Here is a 16985-nt window from a genome sequence, read left to right on the forward strand (position 1 = left end):
ATTTTGTAGAGGAGAGACTGAGGCTTAGAAGATACAGGTAGGTTGCCCATGTTAGTGAAAAGTAGAGCCAGGATGTAAACCTAAAGCAACGGACTCGCAACCACTAGATCACCCAATTGTCTAGCTATTTAGATACCTCTCTTGATGCTGAGCTATTATTCAATCTATCATTGTATCCTTCTTATGAAAACCATGTATTTAAAGATTTTTGAGCTGTAGATCCAATTAGTTCTCAACTAGTGGTGATTTCGTTTTCAGGGGACAATTGTCTGAATGTCCTCAATGTCTGAAATGTTTTTGATTGTTATAACAGGGGCAAGAGGTGGTGGTAGAAGCTGAGTAGAGGCCAGGGATGCCATTTCACATTCCACAATGCACGGGACAGCCTTCACACAAAGAATTGTCTAGCCCAAAATGTCAATAGAGCTGCTGTTGAGAAAATGTAACTTAGATGCTGATTTTCTTGAAGGAAAGTCCTCTTTCATACTTGTATAACTCTGTGTAATTTAATACAGTGTCATGACTGAGAAGATGCATAGAAATGTGACTATTAATTTAACAAAAATAATATTTAGATATATTTTTAAAAATTTCAATACTCTTTTAGCATTTCATTCCTTCAGTGTCAAAAATGACAAGCAACCAACTGTACCTCATTCAAGATTTGACCTGGTTTCTAAAAAATTGCTTCTTTTTCTTTTCCCTGATATAGTTTTATACCAATATTTCAGGAATAGTTGTCTCATCATTGAGTTAAAGGGAGGCTGTTCATTAAAGAACTTCATCCCATTACTGATGAAGAGCTCCAAATTAATTATTTCCTGATTGCATAGCACAGTATATATGAAGATTAGGAAGAGTTGTTCATTTTTCTTTGGGGGTGGAGAAAGAGGTTGTTAGGATAGTGAAATTGGACAGAATTGTCAGAGTTTCTATTTAAAAGACTATTTTATTAATTAGTCTTTCTCTCCCTTCAGGGAATGAGATCAACACTGATTGGGATTTGCTCAAGATCATTCTCCTCACAGGAAGCTTACCTTTCAATTTCACCCCACACTTTAGAGCAAATAAGAACACTCATACACTATCGTTATAATAAAGTCTGGCCACCCCAAAGCCAAGGCCCACTGCCAAAATGATTATTTAAGAATTTCTCTCTCTCTCTTCTTCTCTTTAAACCCTCCCTGCCCCCCATAAGCCACATATATCCAAAGCAAGAGCTTGTACTGATTGCCTCTAGATAGGGGTGTAGAGGTGTGGTACAGTATTCTAAGCATAGCATCTTTTAAAAAGTAATTTAGTGATATGTCCGACAGGGAAGTTCCTAAAACGTGGCTTCAGGATTCAAAACTCTGTTTGCAATTCCCCTATAGTACAGTACCAGAAGTTACCAGTCAAATACTTGGGAAGTTTCAAAAACATTTCAGGGAAATGATTCCTACTGTAGGGTTCCCTGAGCTCACAGAATGTGTGTGTGTGTGTGTTTTAACTGGTGATAAATCTTTCTTATCTTAATGAGCTCTCTTACTAATTGAAGGAAACTGATTTAGGAAGGATGAATTGTGCATTTTAGAACAAAAATAAGGAGCATAACTAAGGTGTTTATCAGTATGAATTCCTCTGAGAGCTAGTAAGTGCTCTTCCTAGCAAGTTTTCTAGCTAAAGGTTCCCATTAGCAGCTGTTGGTCGTTAATTGTCTTTCTTCAACAAGTAGTCACAGAAAGGTTTCATGGCACCAGAGTTCTTTCTGTGTGTCTCCTCCGTCCAAATTCAAAGGCATCATTAGAACATCTGGAGGACAGTATGACAGATAGCACAATCCTTCTGGTACTTGTGTCTCTTGATGTCTTCTTAATTAGGATGCAAAGTAAAAGTGACAGAGCTGTTGCTGCTGAACAGGCAGCAGCTGGCACCTCCATGAGAGGGGGCAGATTTAGCAATCGGGGGTGTAGCATAATCATTCATATGCCCTGACAGACAGGAACACTTTTGAAAAGGAATGTTGCGAGGTTCTTTGCTAGTCTGGTGTAATTTCCTTGCTACATTTTGCAGTTTTGTGTGATGAGAATAAATGGGGCTTCTCAGGGGCCAGCAGATCTCCTACTTCTGAAGCACTCACAACTGAGTTCGGGGGAGTTGAGTTTCCTTAGGAGACTGTGGGGAGAATTGAGATGTTTCTTTGGGAAGGATAACCTGCATGTAGTCAAGTAAAAATGTCTTCGAGTCAGTCTAGAAGCTCTTGGTGAAGGAGCTGATTGCACACATTAATTAAAAGTGTTAACGTGTGAAGGGTAGGAAAGTGGACAAGACATCTGAGATACGGTGCCAGAGTTCTGTTTGTAAATTTTAGAATAAAATCATACATGTCTGTAAATTGGAAACTGATATCCCCCCTCTTATTTGTAAGATGGCTATAATGGACAAAGAAAATGTGATTTTTGTGTTATATTCATGGAACTCTAATATCTCAGACTGAAATGGGAAAAATCAGTTTTGTCAGCTGGTGAAAATTCATCAAACCGTATGCTTTTCTGTATATATAAAGTTAATAAAACCTTTGAAGACGTCACTTACCTGTTACATTCTCACAAAACCAACTGAACAGAATAACTTTTGTGCCCTTGTAATTGACCAAATTTTAAACATTTGCTTATTTACAGTTGAGGTGGGTTGTTTTCATACTGCGTAAAACATGGTGTTGATGTCTCACTGTTTTTCCACTTGTTAGCTATATGTGAGTTTGGGCAAGACTGGCAATTCCTCTGAAGTTGACTTTCTCCATCTGTAAAGTGTGGCTAATAGTATCTGCCTTGTAGAAGTGTTATGAGGATTAGTGATCCCCGGCATCCAGCATTGCATCTGGCACATGGTAAACCCACCATAATTGGAAGCTAGTAACATGATTATGATGATGATGGATGACAATGATAATGTAGCTTGTAGTCCTTTAGGAAATGGAAGCAAAACAAGTTTAATGTAACATAAAAACATATTCAGGTAGTTGTTCAGAAAATATATGTTGAATACTTATCTGCCGTAAATCACTGTAGTGGTAATTTGGGGAAATATTAAAAAGAATTGCAACTAGTTCATGCTGGCTAGATAGGGTCTCAGATTAATCTTATTGTCCCAGACCTGGTATAGGATGTTTCTGGATTGAAGTCTAGGCATTGGCAGTCTGCTTATCAAGGGAATGGCCAGGACCATTCTCTCTGGACCTCAACTTCTTTAAGTACTCAAACACTGAAAGGGACTGTATGTACTCTGTCTTGAGCCCATGGCTGAGCCTTTGCCAAAGTCTCTCCCAGGCTTGGGTTCTCAGGCCAAAGAGAGAGACCTGGAACCATGGTTCTGCTGACCCTCAGACTTCAGATGCTCCCTGCTGTCTTGGCTTCTGCTGCTGATCTCCCAATTGATGGGCCTGTGTTCAATATCAGGCCTGAAAGAAGATAGATATCCTTTAGGTTCCTTTATACATTGTCCATTAGGCTGTGGGGTGTTTCCCTTTGGGGCCGTTGTAGGCTGGCCAATTACTGTAGCCTCCATTTCCACCCCAATTAAAATACTCCATCTTTCTTATTTGTCTTTGAGGCCCTTGGAAAAAATTTACTCACCTTTGAAGGCCCAGAACAAACATTATCTCCTGATGAGTTTCTGTCTGGCTTTTCTAGGTGTAATGTAAATCCTTACACCAGGATTTTCATTCTTTTTTTATGCCCAGAATTCTCATTTCATACTTCTCTAATAGCCTTCATCACATACCATGATTTATGGTTGTCTATGTAAAGATGGAGAGTTTCTGGAAGGCAGGAAATGTCTAATGTATCCCGTGTCTACCGAGACTAGAACATATGAACTGATTAGTAAGTGCTTGTTAAATGGCGCTGATTTTAGGATCTTATCACTTGACCTCAAAACTTATCTATAATTATTTTAGCCAATCCTAGGAAAATAGAATAAAAGTTGCTTACATTCACTTTTGGAATGTATGGGGCCAAAGGGAGGAGACATGGACATGGGGGCTTACAAGGGAAGGTGGGTATGTATAATGTTCTGGGAGTTTATTAATGAAGCTATAAAGCATCTCGGTTCTCTCTGCTTAACTCCCTACTGGAACTTCTGCTTCACTTGAAAGCTGTTGTCTGGATCTCATTTTTCCCTTTGCATCAGTGGGGGAGGTAATTAAATGTTGCAAAACCAAATTATGTTTCAAAGTTCTATCTTTGTGTTGTGTCAGGTTTAGGACAAGGGGGAAATGCTTTCTTTACTGATTTTTTTTATCATTGTAGGAGGACATTACAAATTTCTTGGCTTCTTTCTATACCAGAGCTGTGCCTCTCTTGGGCCCAACCAGTGTTAATACCCCGATATTCCATTAAAGTTACTTCCATTAAAGTTACTCCAAGGGTATCTCCATGCTATCCCTATTTTCATAATTCCACCTCCAGTGTTGTGTGACAAAGAGACTGACCCACCACACACATGAAAGGACTTGCCTGTGGAAAGAGACTGAATTAGGAGTATCAGACTGGAAATCTAGTCCCAGTCCTTCAGTGGGTCGCCTTAGGCAAGTCCCTTAACCTTGAGGAGCGTCAATCTCCCATCTGTAATAGAAGCCATCAAATCTATTTCATGCTGTCTAGAGATGAAACAGGGGACATTGCTGGTACGGTGGCTAGAAAACAGTAGCCTTTCAATAAGTCACAGAAGCTGTAATTACTCTTGTTGCTATTATTATTACTATTGTACCCTTGGATCTTTTATTTACCTTCGTACACATAGCTTCCACCTTCCATTTTCTTTCCCAAATTTTATTTGACCTCTCACTCTCTCTCCATCACCACATCTCTAGTTGCCCATAAAAGATGGGTGTTCTGCTTCTCCTAAAGTCTCACTTTGACATGATTCATGATCTGCCCCCTCAGTCACTTCAGCTTCCTTTCCTCATGGCCATCAAGAGCCCCCACATTTTTTAGCCACCCCCCTCAGAAGACATGGAGCCATCTCTCCTTCATTGTTCTCCCTATGCGCAGCTCTGAACAATTCCTTCTTAGATTTGTCCCTTTCTACTATTACCCTCAAGTCCTAGCAATTGTTATTTTAGCTCTTAAATCATTTCCACTGCAGCAATACTAGGCTTCTGTCTTCAGTCTGCTCTGCTAATGCATCCTGTACATGGCTGCTCAGATTTCTCCTTGAAGACTGATTTTGTCACGTCACTGGGTAATTCAAGAATCTTCAAAAACTCTCTGCTTTATCATGCAAAGATCTGCACTGTTTGGCCTCGCTTTTAAGTAGTGACAAAAATCATTCACTCCCAATTTATCAAAGACAAGTTAGTATTTTTACAGGAGAGGAGTACTTAACTCTAAAAGAGAAACAAGGCACATATATAAACAGATAATTTTTTTTTTTAATTTTAGGAAAATCATTATGTAACCTATTGACACACCCTGGAGGATCTCAACTTGAATTTCTTTCCTTCCCTTCCGCCCTGAAGTTGGCATGGCCTCTAGGCTGGTAGAAGTCTCTCTCAAAACTTGCTTTTTTTCCCTCCCTGGGTAGAGTCCCAAGGTCAACAACTCCTTAGATCCAGAGCTGGGCTACGCTTCAGCTCTGGCCAGTGGCCTCTTCTCCTGGACCCAGTCAGCCTGTGTTAGCCTCCTCTTTGAAGACTATTCTGACGAAGGCAGCCCACAGTTCACCAGCATGAGGTGGAGGGGGACAGCGAGCAGCAGGTTGCCAGAACAAGTCCATGGCACTCTCCTGTTCCACAGAGTCCGTGCATTGTGGGGGGCTCCCCATTCTCTCCTACTTCTGGTCTGAGTGATGGCTCTGGTGTGATAACTTGCTAGACAGAGGTGATAGGTCCTGATCCCAATAGAGATCATAGGCTTCTGGGCTCTGTTCAGAGGCCTAATGGCTGACCCTGAGCAATGGATCCTGCAGAATCCTAGTTCTTACACGTTGTGCGGATAACCCTGAGGAGCTCCTCTCCTCTCTGTTTCAAAAAGCAATGACAGTGCTGTTCCACTTTTACTTGACCCTGCTGTCTGCTGGCAATTTCCTTCTTAGCAGCAGGTTAAAGCGGAACTTTACGTCGGCCAGTCTGTTGCCCCTCTATCTGCTGTCTCAGCTGGAGCTGCAGCCCTTAGTTCCCTAACCCGCTGAGCCTTGTCCTGTCCTGCCTCCTGCAGCCGCTGCTGGGTCTCAGCGGCAGGTCTTCGGCAACAATTACCGAGAAAGACAAATACGTTTCTCCAAAAAGAAAACAGTTTGCAAAGTCCAGCCCTGCCAGAATCACCCGGGGGACAGAGTCCCACAGCGATGCTAAGTGTCTCCATTCAGAAGGACTCAGGTGTCCAGAAATTGGTCAGTGCCCCCAAACTCAGCACGCTTCTTTAAAAAGTACAATAATAACTGCTCTGGAAGTCCCTCCTCACGAATTCAGTTGATGAGTTTGAATCGCGCTGAAGGTTCCTTCACTTGAAATTTTTATTTATTTATTTTTATTTTTTATTTTTTTAAATTTGGCAGAGAGACAGCCAGTGAGAAAGGGAACCCGAGCAGGGGGAGTGGGAGAGGAAGAAGCAGCCTCCCAGCGGAGGAGCCTGATGTGGGGCTCGATCCCGGACTGCCAGGATCACGCCCTGAGCCGAAGGCAGACGCTTAACCACTGCGCTACCCAGGCGCCCCCCCTTGAAATTTTTAAAATGACCATTTAATTCCGTTTTAATGTCTTTTGTTCCTTTTGTTTGCCGCTTCTAGCTCGATTCCGGACCTCCAGCTCCTCAGCTTCCAGAATGCAGGGAAGGCTCTGGCTGAGCGACGCTCGCAGTCACAAGCTCTCGCACCCCCCCCTTTCTGCCCCTTTGCCCCTTCCCCGGACACCTGCTGTACCTCGTTTCCTCAGTTTCCCTTGTTCCTCGAGGAGCTCAGCAGAATGTCGCGTTTCCGCACTGCGCAGACTTCCACTTCCTCTTCCGGCCGGGGCGGGTTCTGCGGCTTCTCTGCCCGCTCTGCACACAGTCGGAGCGCGGCTCCCGGGAGGACGACGGGCGCGGCCGCCGTGTGCTGGTGGCCTGTGCCGTCCCCAGGGCGGGTGTTTGTTTGTTTAAGATGTGTTTATTGGAGAGGGCGAGCACGAGCGGAGGGGAGCGGCGGAGATGTGTTTATTGGAGAGGGCGAGCCCGACCACGTGCGGCTCGACCCTGGGGTCTCGACCCGAGCCCAAGGCAGGTGCTCAGCCGGCTGAGCCACCCCGGCGCCCGGCCTGGCAGCGACCAAGGAGCCTCACGGAGCTCAGTTCTCTTGTCCCGGGTGAGTCCTCAGAATTGACACACCTAGCACTAGTGTAGCTTGCGCGTGGCGCTACTAGGGGCGGGTTCTCTGCTCTAGTTCTGTGTGTAAACTCAGTCTTCCCACACAAATGGTGTCTTGAGAACAGAAATTCTGCATTTCTGCTTAGAAATGCTCCCATTTTCCATTCAGTCAGTCCCACTGTTTAATGGAGGCAGTGACTGAAGGAGGACGGTGACCCCGGGCGTGTACTTCCGTCAGGACAAAGGGCAGGAGCTGTCCTCAGGGCGCCCGGCCCGAGCCCCCATGCTGGACACAGTGCATCCGTGGGCAGCCTGAGGCCACAGGGAAAGCCAGTCACACCGATCCCGTCTGTATCGAAAAGTTTGGTATTTTGTTCGTGGCGGAGTTTTTTTTGCGTGTTTTCGCACCCCCCTTACCTCGCCCTAGTGCTGGTCTCATGCTGGGGCTCCGTCATCAGACATGGGAATCGTTCACTTGTGAATTTATGTGTCTGCTAAAAAATGGCTCCGCCGGTAGAGCGTGTGACTTTTAGTCTCGGGGTTGTGAGTTCAAGCCCCACATTGGGTGTGCAGATTACTTAAAAATAAAATCTTTAAAAAAAAAAAAAAAAGGAAAGTAGAGACCCAGTGACTGGGCAGTAGCTACGGATCTTCAGCAAGCATCTGGCTCCCCTGGAGGGCTGGTAAAAACAGACTGCTAGGTCCTGCCCCTGACTCAGCAGGTCTGGGCAGACCAACAATCTGTCTTTCTAGCAAGTTCCGTGTGTTGCTGCACGGACTCTGCTTTAGGAATCACCGACTGGGGACTCCCCTGTGTCTGAACTTATTCAGCCTACATGAGGGGGGCACTCAGGGTGGGTTCCCTTTATTTAGTCTCTGAAAACTTTTCTTTCTTTCCTTTTTTTTGGTGTGTGTATGGAAAACAAGCAGTAATACACAGTAATGAACCCAAATACATTTAATCTTATTTAAGTAAAACCATTTTCAACTTTTAGTTTTTTTACAGTGACTTCTTTTTCAGGGGAAAAGTACTTTTTTTGTGGCAGGGAAAACTATCTTGATTAATTAACTCTATGAAAGAACTCTATAATATATTTTGAAGCATACAATCTGGTATGTTTTTACAAATTAACAGAGTTTAGGGGCGCCTGGGTGGCACAGCGGTTAAGCGTCTGCCTTCGGCTCAGGGCGTGATCCTGGCGTTCTGGGATCGAGCCCCACATCAGGCTCTTCTGCTATGAGCCTGCTTCTTCCTCTCCCACTCCCCCTGCTTGTGCTCCCTCTCTCGCTGGCTGTCTCTATCTCTGTCGAATAAATAAATAAAATCTTAAAAAAAACCAAACAAATTAACAGACTTTAGTTTTTAGAGCAATTTGAGGTTTAAAGAAAAATTGATCAGAAAGTACAGAAAGTACACTCCTCATCCCCAAACACATAATTTCTCCTATTAACATCCTGCATTAGTATGGTACATTTATTACAGTTGATGATGCAATCTTAATATTGATACATTAGTATTCAAAAAATTTGCATTATGGTCACTCTTTGTATATTCAATGGGTTTTGACAAATGTGTAATGATGTGTCTCTATCATTACAGTATCCTTACAGACTAGTTTCACTGCCTTAAAAATCCCTCGTGCTCCACCTATTGCTTGCTCTGTCCCTCCTGAACCTTTGGCAACCATTGATCTTTTTCCATAGTTTTGCATTTTCTAGAGTGTCATATGGTTGGAATCATACAGTACGTTGCCTTTCAGATTGGCTTCTTTCACTTAGCAACATGCATTTCTGCTTTGATCTTTTTGTGGCTCCATCATTCATTTTTTTATTAATGAAAAATATGCATTGGATGAATGTACCAGTTTATCCATTCACTTGTTGGACATCTTGGTTGCTTGTAAGTTTTGGCAATTATGAACAAAGATGCTTTAAACCTTTGTGTGCAGGTTTTTGTGTGAACAGAGGTTTTCGACTCATTTGGGTGAATACCAAGGACCTACAGTGAGGTTTTTTTTTTTCCCCAAGATTTTATTTATTTATTTGAGAGAGAGTGAGAGCTAGAGAGAGAGCAAGGGTGAGCACACACACAAAGGAGAGGGAGAAGGAGAAGCAGGCTCCCTGCTGAGCAGAGAGCCCAACATGGGACTTGATCCCAGGACCCTGAAATCATGATCTGTTGAAGGCAGACGCTTAACTGACTGAGCCACCCAGGTGCCCCTACGGTGAGTTTTAAGACCTACCATCACTGTGATTCCAGTGGAGAAATAGTGGCATGGGCATATTGTCCTCAAACTGAGCACTGCTAGTACAGTGACTACAGCTAGCTATTTTGTATGGAATCAATGAGTTTATTCATATAAGATGCTCAAAAAAGTGCCTAGCAAATAGTAAGCACTCAGTAAAGGTTGCTGTCATCATCGTCATCGTCATCGTCATCATCATCATCATCACCATCATCATCATCACCATCATCATCACCACAGTTACTAGGTTCCAAACTCCATGCTCGGCGCTCTTTGTCTCTTCTCAAAAAACTCGGCAAGTTAGGACTCCTTTTTCTTGCTTTTCATGTAGATATCTGAAGCTTAGGGAGATTAAGTAACATGTCCAATGTTGCACAACTAAAGACTGGCAGACCGAGATGTAAACCCAGGCCTTTCTGATGCCAAGGCTTTAAAAACACTTCCATGGCAAGGAGAGAGCAGTTTACTAAAAAGGTTAAAAAGAAAGGCTAATACTATAATTAAACACTGGGATTTTTTAAAAAGGCCTTTTGGAAAAAAAATAAAAAGAGAGAAGATTAATTCTATCAACCCTTGTGGAGAAAAAAAAAAAAAAACAACAAAACCCAAAACCGTTGTGCTATATGTCCTAATCACAGGTCTAACTATCATAAATGGTTCATTATGCATATTTGTACAAATTATAAAATGAGTTGTAATTATTCTCATGTTGTAAATAAATGACAAGTGACTACATGCTTCCTGAAAAACATAATGCAATGACTTGTCAAGTACATTATTATTGAAGCAAAAGAATTCCATGTCACTGGAATTAGCTTGTACCCAACCCCAAGATCAGCATTCCAGTCAGAGCCATGCCTTTCTAAACTGCCCTACCTGTCTCTACCACTTCCTGAGATTAATATGCTTCTTTACCATTTTCTCTCACAGTCTCGGGAAAGCCACCTTTAGTGGAATGTGGTGGTTAAATGCTTAGGCCCAAAAGGCAGAAGGGTGTAAGTTCAAATCCTGTGTCTGCCCTTGATGAGCTGTCCCTTGACGTGGGGTGCCTCACTGCTAGGCCTTGACTCTACATGTGTGCAGTGGTGATGCAGTGGATCCTGACCAAGGGATTGTTATAAAGGTAAATGTGTACAATGTGTAAATAAATACACACACTTAGTACATGGTCTGGAACATAGAAAGGAATCAATACATGTTTCTCCTGTGATTAGTGCCCGATTCTCATCAGTGCCCTTCAAATGGTGAGTCAGAGATTCAGCACCTTTGGAAATGGGGGTGAAAGTGTATGGAAACAAGAGGGTACACTGCCACTAAGTGATATTTAAAAAAAGGTCATTAAACATTTACCAATCAAAATTTTATTTCTAGACATTTTATGCAGAACTGAGGAGACACAAAACAATGAGACATGTCTCCTGCCCTCATAGAACTCACATACCAGAGGCGAGGATGGGCATGTGAGTGTATAAACTAATGAACAGTAGAAAGTGTCATAAAAAGATGCAAACACTGGGGCTGCTGGCTGTTTTTGGTCTCTGGCGATAGTAAACCATGAAAGAGCAATTAAACCCGCTTTTGGTCACTTTATGATAGAGACCTGCAGCTAAATTCAAATCAATGCAAAATGCAGCCTTCCGGAGGTAGAGCCAATACTCCCCCCCACACAGAGCTGGTGCAGGTACAAATCCAGCTGGGAGTGCAGCCGCTACAGCTTTACCATTGGCACACACCAGGGGGGTTACAGTCAGGTTTTGGGCACAGCATCCCTCGAATTTTGGTTGTTGGTATCACACACAAGAAAAGAGCACAGTATCAGATACTGAAACCATGTTTAATGCCTCAGTGTCCCATTTCAAACCAGGGGCTATTAACCAAAAGGGCCACACAACTCCTGGCTACCTTGAAAAAGAGCCTAATAACTAAAGAAATGAGAAGATGAGAACCACAGGCTAGCTGCAAAAGATTTCTATGGCTCTCAAGGGATGGGTGAGATCCTTATATAGACACTGAGACTGCCCTGTGAACTTCCTGGGAGCTGCTTTTCTGTCTTACTCATTTTTGTGTCTCTTAGGTCCTAGCAAAGGTCCCGTCACCCAGACTCTTGTCAAAAATTTGTTGAGTATAAGTGGATTGAGTTATTAGATTTTAAAGACTTGCAAAATACTGAGCTGTAGTTGAGCTAAAAAAAATTATCTTAATTAAAACATAAGAGGCCTATGATACAGAAGTGAGAATGAATGCTTGGATAATTCAATATTTTTTAAAGGACTATAAATTAACACTCTAGAAAGTATCTTTGGCGAAGGGCTTGCTAATATATTCATTAATAATAAATATAATTAATAAATTATAATAAATAATGGCATTCTTCCTTTTTATAGGAATATAGTGCTAACAACTATCCATGGGGAAATTGTTTTAACTTTTTTCTTCCAGAAGTGATGAATAGCATTTGCTCCATTATCCATTCTCTTGACTAGTTTTCATTCGTTTTACTATAAATTTGTGTTATTTTTAATTTTTAAATTATAAAAATTATAAAATTAATACTTGTCTGAAACAAATGCAGGAAGTAAAAATGGAAATCTTTCATTTCCTTCACCTGCTGCTCCTGATTCTGACCTTTTGGTGTACAACTTTTCAATCCTCTTTCTAAGGTATGCATAAACCTACGTCCATAATGCGTACTTTTATATTCATATAATATTTTAACATAAAACTGATCATGTTACATATTTGTTTTCTGCAACCTAAAGGCTTTTTCTTAGGACTCAGTCTCTGTCCAGAAGTCCTAATGGAACTATATGCTTATTTCTATGTTTATTTATTTATTATCTTCTCCTCCAGATTGTGAGCTCCTGAAGAACCGTTATTCTCCAGTGTGTGCCTAGTGCTTAACACAGTTCAAGCTCGTATTGGTCCCTTGTTTAATATTGACTGAATCAGTGAATAAAAACCATTTCAATGAACAACTGTAGACATTCTTCTGTGAGGGCCTTGAGCTCACCTTCTGTCTTGCCAGCATGTGTCCTCCAGTGTCCACCAGGATTCCTGCATGGATACATTACCATCTATCGGATGGTAATACCCATTCCTTATTGGTGAGGGCCCACCCTCATTTTATTTTTCTCATTTTAAGCTAGCCTTTTATAAAAATGAAAGTTTTATGTAGGCATAGATCAGGCTGCTGTAACAAAACACCACAGACTGGGTAACGTACAAACAACAGAAGTATATTTCTCACAGTTCTGGGGGCTGGAAGTCTGAGGACTGGGTGCCAATATGATCAAGTGAGGTCCCTCTTCCGGTTGCCTCTTCTTGCTGTGTCCTCATGTGGTGGAAGGGGTTTGGGAGCCTAAGGGGATCTTTTTATAAGAGCACAGATCCCACCCATGAGGGTTCTACCCTGATGACCTATCACCTCCCAAAGGCCCCACTTTTTACCATCACCTGTAGGGACTAGGATTTCAACATAAATTTTGGGGGACACATAGCAGCATAGTAAAAGTATTCAAATAAAAAGGAAAAAATATATAAAATGAAAATAATAGTTGTTGTCTCTCCCTACTCCTAATTCCATTTCTCAAAGGGAGTACTGGTACTTTAAACTGCGTTTATTTTATATCTTCTGGGGCTTTCCTTTATAATTTAAATAAAATATTTATGATCCACGATTCACAATTTAGATGGCACCTTTTAATTCTTCACTGTGAAAGATGAGGAACTTTATACTTATAGTTCCTTAACCACAATCCCTTCAATTTCCTGTGCTTATTTCTTCTTATTTTTCATGGCCAAAGTCTATAACTATTTACAATATAATTTCTGTAATTCAGCATTCCCTGATTTGTCTGCAGATTGTTTCTAAAAATTTAAACCAAAATAAAAATAACACAGTTATAGAACTAAAATACTGTGTCTCTGAACTCTGCCTACTGTGAAAAAATATATCCCACTTGCCAAAGAACATGGATTTGCATCTTGAGTTTTCTTGTCTTCTTGTAGGTAATACTCAGTTTCCGTGGTTCTTTGTATCTCATTTCATATTCTTTCTTGCATTCCTTTTCTGTTTTGCTTAAGTTTTTTCTAGATAAATAGCTTTTGTATGGGATGCATGAATGTTAACTTTTCAAATCCATACAGAACTGAAAATATTTTATTTTGTTCTTACAATATTTGATAATTCAGATAGGTATAAAATTCCAGCTTGAAAATTATTTTTCCTTGGGCCTTGGAAGGTGTGCAGTTTGGTATTCTAGAATTCAGTGTTGTTGATAAGAAGCCTATTGCCAGTTTTGTTCTCATGTCTTTGTAGGTAGGTGAGAGTCTTGTTTTAGCAAAGTAGTTCATGATTCCAAGTCGTTGTTGCTATTTGATGATTGAATCAAATCGCTCTAAAAAAGCTTATTAAATAACATGTCTTACGGTCACTTTTGGTTGTTTTCTTTCTTTTTCTTTCTTTCTTTTTTTTAAGTTTTGGGCATTATCTATTGATCTTCTATAGTGGAAATTGAAGATATATCGTTCTTTTATCAGTTCCCCCAAGCAGTCTTCCATTCCACCCACCTTTCTGATGAACTTAGAATTTTGATTAGGTCAATATTAACATTTTTTTTATGATTATGACCATGTAAACTTTATTCACAGCTATCTTGCACATCTTTTTGCTTTCCCTACAGTCATTCATTTCTTTTTTGTGATTTTTTATTTATTGTCTTCATGATATAGCAAAATATGAAGCTTAGACCTGGATCAGTTGGCCCTTTCTCTTCTTATCTCCTTCCAGTTCAAAAAGCTTGCATCTCTTAATAGCCAGCATTCTCTCAGATCTGCAGCTGGGCTGGACACATTCAAGCCTCAGCACGATCTTCTTTGTAGTTTTAGTCTTTTTCCAGAAAATTGGCTTAGTCTGCCATCCTGCTTCCTGTCATAATGCCACTTTCCCTGGGCATAAAGAGAATCTTTGCCTTTCCTGTACTGTGTCACTTTGTGGGGTTGGCGCTTGCCATACTTCTTGCAGAAAGTCTGGCGAGTTTTAGGAACATTCACCATGTTTGCAAGAACGCCATCGTCTTGGAAAGCTTTTTTTAATGTAAGTAAAAAAAAACATATTTATAATTGATTTATACCCACACTTTCTGCTAATTCTTAAATATTCTTTTGATATGTATATTTGAGCACATGTGGTATGTGAGCAATTTTGTCTTTTTTGGAGAATTCTCACTGGAAATTTCTGAATTTTTATAATTTGGACCTGTTTCTTTCCAGGCTTATTGCATAGCTATCATCCTGGGTCTCCTTTCACCATCATTTTGGGAATTTCCTCACTGCATTTGGGTTGAATGCCCTGTTCCAGAATCTCACATTTTCTTTCTTATTTGATTTGCTCAGTTTGGAGGAATGCCTCTTCCTGCAGCTTTCTTAGAAACAGTGCATGGGATATAAGTTTTGACATGTTACATTTCTGAAAACATCTTTCTTCTACCCTCATATTTGACTAATGATTAACTGGATTTAAATAAATTCTGTATTGGATTCCATTTCCCTCAGAGTTTTTGAAGGCAGTGTTCCATTTTCTTCAAGTTTCCAGTTTTGACATTGAGAAGTCTGCTACAATTTTGATTCTTTTTTTTTTTTTTAATGTGCACACCACCTATTTTTAGCTTCTGAAAGTTTTTAGGATTTTTCTCTTTGTTCCCGGTGTTTTAATATTTATCCTTCACGTATCTAATTTTAAGGATGTTTTTGCTCTGCATGCTTCTTATTAAAAGCATCCTAATCTTATTTTATAAGCTATAATATTGTCTTTTATTTCTCTTAGAATATTAAAGATAGTATTTTTCAAAGTTTTCTTTAAAACAGACTGTCTCCTCCAACTTTCTTTATTCTGGATATAGCTTTGATCTTTCTTATTATGATATATATATATGTATGTAGATCCTTGGTTCTATGTTCATTTAAGAATGGGGCACTAAAAAGCTGATGGGAAGCTTTGTGAGCATAGTTGGGGCTATTGACCATCGGTTTTCCAGCAGGGATATTGACTAGGCAGTTTAAATTGGGGAATTCCTGATGTCAGTATCCTTTGGTCTGTTCTTTTGGGTTGTCTTATTTCTCAGGGAAGACTCTCCTGGTGTTCTGTCTGAAGGGAAAACACATCACTGAAAACATTTTGGGATCCAGGTGGGAATTGGGCATTGGGTCTCAAGATTCAATAAATACCTACCTAGACTTTCACTTACTTCTCCATTTTTTGTATGGTAACTCTTCCCCCAGCTGTATCTCATTTACTCTAGTCAAGAGATTCCGTATAGTTCAGGCACCCTAAATCAAGAACCATTTATCTTTCTGTTTCCAGCTCCCCCAAATTTTGTTGTTATAATTTTTCTTCATGTTCTTTTTACCCTCATTAATATTTTTTTATTTTAAGGATTTTTAACTCATTCATATTTATTACAATTAGTGATATGCTAGGATTTATTCTACATGTTATCTTTTTTGTTTTCTAGTGTCCATTCATTAAAAACCTTTTTCCCTCTATTTGCTCTTTCTTGGGTAGATCATTTTTCTGTTGCATTCTACCTCCATCCTAAGGTTTGGAAATTTTACAGTCTTTACATTATATTTCTAATTTCTGGTGGTTGGTCTTAAAAATGTAATAGCAACGAACATTTTTCTAGCAGTATTTTAAAGTCAGTATCTATATAATTTCTCCAAAAAAGATAAGAACTTTAGAATGCTTATATTTCCTACTTTGCTTCCTTCTAGCTACTTCCCATGTTGAGAGTATCTGAGATTTTAGTTCCAGATTTTCAGAAATACTTATATGCTTGACGTATTATTTTATTTATATCATTATGTTTAATATGTTATATAGTATTAAAAAAATTCTGATTCCTATGTTCAAAGATGTCTTTGTTTTGATTCACTCTTGAGTGATAATTTGCTGGACATATAATCCTAGGTTAATTTTCCCACATGAATTTTTTTTTTTTTTTGAAAGAGAGAGAGTGAGTAGGAGTGGTGGGGAGGGGCAGAGGGACAGAGAGAATCTCAAGCAAGCTGCATGCCCAGTGCCAAGCCTGACACGGGGCTCCATCTCATGACCCTGAGATCATGACCTGAGCCAAAATCAAGAGTTGGATGCTTAACCAACTGAGTCATCCAGGTGACTCCTCCCATATGAATTTTTAAGAGATGGCCCCAAGAAGATATTTTTGCATGTACTGTGGATGAAGAGAAGGCCTGTGTCAGTGTGATACTTGTTTCTTTATTTAGAATCAGGATATTTTTCCTCTGTGAAACAATTGAGATTTTTGTCTCTATCTTTGGAGTTCTGAGTATACACTACAATGTGTCTTTTTTTATTAATTCTGTTTGGCACTTAGTGGGTCCTCCCATCTTGGAGATACCT

The 16985-nt window shown here is 40.3% G+C and overlaps 1 pseudogene; it reads right to left on the reverse strand.

Annotated features, from left to right (window-relative positions):
- Positions 1–14312: 14312 nt before the first annotated feature.
- LOC123797579 (large ribosomal subunit protein eL42-like) lies at positions 14313–14623 on the reverse strand (annotated as a pseudogene).
- Positions 14624–16985: the final 2362 nt, after the last annotated feature.

Source organism: Ursus americanus, chromosome 29 (assembly GCF_024610735.1).
Source record: "Ursus americanus isolate L20-20 chromosome 29, mUrsAme1.1.p, whole genome shotgun sequence".
NCBI lineage: Eukaryota > Metazoa > Chordata > Mammalia > Carnivora > Ursidae > Ursus > Ursus americanus.